Source organism: Octodon degus, unplaced genomic scaffold, assembly GCF_000260255.1.
Source record: "Octodon degus isolate 3935 unplaced genomic scaffold, OctDeg1.0 scaffold00065, whole genome shotgun sequence".
Classification (NCBI taxonomy): Eukaryota; Metazoa; Chordata; class Mammalia; order Rodentia; family Octodontidae; genus Octodon; species Octodon degus.
The window spans coordinates 1,744,221-1,747,303 of NW_004524641.1; the positions used below are offsets into that span (position 1 = coordinate 1,744,221).

Here is a 3,083-nt window from a genome sequence, read left to right on the forward strand (position 1 = left end):
CAGCAATTGAGACTGGGTGTGGTGGCGTGCGTCTGTAATCCCAGCTCTTGGGAGGCTGTAAACAGTCTGATCTAGTAGTGAGACCCTGAACATCCTGTAGACCCTTCCCTAAAATACAAAAAGAAAGCAAAAGAAAATAACATATCAAGTAGAAGAAAAAAACAGATGTCACTTACAAAGACTATGAAGAACATTCATAGATCAGGAGGAGAACATTACTTAAGATTAATTTTGATTTTATTCAGTCTCAATTTTTTATATGCAAAGTATTTTAGAATTTGTTGGGTCGGTAAGTGTTAAATAGTAAGTTGTAAAAATATGTATTCTTTATATGGTGCCAAAGGTCTATTTTGAAGATAATATTGAATATAATTTCTAACAAGTCTTTTAACTTAGCACTCTGACAAAATCAGACTAGACTGCACTGGTCAGATTAACACTTTCAAGACTGACACAATAAGTATAATTTTTAAAAGACTGTAGCAGGGCTGGCAAGATAGCTCAGTAGACTAAGCACCAGCTTAAGTAAGCACAGGATCAGGGGTTCAATTCCCAGCAACACATACTGTGCTGGCCTTACCCCCCAGGCACACTGAGCCAGCCTCTGACACTGGGCATAGTGGTGCTCCAATGCTGAGGCTGAAAACAGGCGGATCACTAAAAAGTCCAAGCTGCTTAGAGAGATGCTGTACCAACTACATTAAAAAACAAAGGTTGTACATGTGGAAGTAACTGTGTATCAACATTTTTTTGTGATTTACTATGATTATACATTACTGTAGATTTCCATTTTTAAAATACTTATGATTCATAAAACAGGAAATCTTAATTGATATTATAAATAGGTGGACCTGAAAAACAAAAGAGAACTGGACAATTTCTTAAGGACTAACATTGCTGGGTGGAATAACTCACCCCAACACCAGCATTTGCAAAATTACTATAAATGCACATATTCAACAATCAGTATTTTAAACCATGCAGAGAATGAAAGAAACTTACTATTCTAGTGGATATGTTTAACAAAAAGCATGATAAATGTCAAAGTGAGGCACGTGAGCCTATGATTTTCTTTAACCCACTAGTAATGAGCTCAGCAAGCTGTAAAATTTTAAGACTTAATTGATTAAACCTTAAAAACCATATTTACAAATACACACTTGTATTTATTGACATACAAATTATATATTATACATGATACAAATTCTGTGTGCAGTGCAGGTTTATCCCACAGGTTTTTTTTTTTTTTTTTTTTTAGACAGGGTCTGATTATGCAGTTCAGGCTGTCCTTGAACTCACTATGTAGCTCAAACTGGCCTCAAACTCATAGCAATCCTCCTGCCTCTGCCTCCCAAGTGCATGTGACACCATGTCCAGCCAACTGTGGGGGTCTTTGTAGGTATGTATTTTCAATGTATATTTATTAAAATTCTTAGACTGCCTGTTGCAGTTAGTTTTGTGGTAGGGCTCTTATTACCTATCAGTGACTACTGCTAAAATCATCTGTAGTGATTAATCTCACAATTACCAGAATGTCAGGACAACTGCCTTCCTTCTGACTTTAAATTTAATAAATATCTTCACCTTTTATATTATACATTATTTTGCCTTCTGAGCTTTGTCTTGAATATCCAGGTACTTCTTTCCATCCTTTTCCAATAGGATGTTAATTTGCAATGTTTAAAATTGGAATGAGTCAATTGGTTAAAATGAAATAAACTGCATAATTTGCACTTACTTGCAAGCTACACTTAAAACACTAACGTGTTGCTGGGGAGCTGGCTCAGTGGCCTAAGTGCCTGCCTGGCAAGCGCAAGGTCCTGGGTTGGAGCTCTGGGAACCGCCCTCAAAAAGCTAATATGTATATTACATTCAGTCCTGAAATCTTTGCTCTTGGTCACTTTTAAAAAATCTGAGGAAGAGAACATTTCTAATACTGTAAATATTGATAAGTGTAATCCTCTGAACTACATAAACAACAACTGTTTAATTTTTAAGAGCACGAAAGTTCCTGAGACTTAGAAGTTTGAGAACTGCTTAGGTTCTAGAACTTAAAATTTTGTAGCTACTGTTAAAATGGAGTATTCTGATATGAATGTGAGTTTTTCCTTGTTTTTTTTTTTTTTTTTTTTTTTTTTTGCTGCCTCAAGATGCTTTTCGGGTTTGGCATGAGTATCTGGGTTTGAACCACAGCACCTGAGCCTGCCTGCTTTGTTTAAGCAGGCACTTAAACAACTGAGCTAATGGGCAGGCCCCCTTTCCTTGTTTTCATAATGCTTCTTTGGACGGAAAGCATTTTTCAAGCTAACACATTTCAAAGTTTCTTTAAAACTAGTTAATTTGGGCTGGCCAAATAGCTCAGTGGATTAAAGAGCCAGCAAGCAGGTGCAGGGGCCGGGGGTTCAATCTCCAGGCCTGCTGTGCTGGCCCCACCCCCAGGGTGTGCTGAGACGGCAATTGAGACTGGGCGTGGTGACATGCGCCTGTAATCCCAGCTCTTGGGAGGCAGTAAACAGGCAGATCACTACGAGTCCTATCTAGCAGTGAGACCCTGAACATCCTGTAGATCCTTCCCTAAAATACAAAAAAAGAAAAAGAAAAAAAAACTTAGTTAATTTGCCTTAAGCTAAAGTACACAAATTTGCTCATTAATAATCCCAAACTCTCCTGATACACACTGCAAGCAACAAATCTTGCCTTCTGTATTCATCAAGAATATCTGAGCAAGACCTATCTCCCTAATATAAATTCTATTAAGATAAAACCAATAAAAGCATTTTTAAAAAAATGAAGCAAATTTTCTAAGAAACACAGGTAGTAAAGATATATAGGTGTAATTGTTTCAAAAAATTTAAAATGCTTCTCCCATCACTAAATTACTTTATTATTATTATTATTTTTTTGGTGGAACCAGGGATTGAACTCAGGCCCTTGCGCTTGCCAGGGAAGCACTTATTCCACTGAGCCATCTCCCTGGCCCTTTTTTTTTGCATGGGATAATTTTAAATCATTTGCATTTACTTAAGCATGCCCTACATGCTAGCATATGGTCTATTTTGGAGAACACCCCCTGTGCAGTTGAG

The 3,083-nt window shown here is 37.1% G+C and overlaps 1 protein-coding gene across 14 annotated transcripts in view; it reads right to left on the reverse strand.

Annotated features, from left to right (window-relative positions):
• The window catches only part of Osbpl6 (oxysterol binding protein like 6), a 111,387-nt gene that overhangs the window by 69,918 nt on the left and 38,386 nt on the right, over positions 1–3,083 (reverse strand). The gene's annotated exons all lie outside the window — the stretch shown is intronic.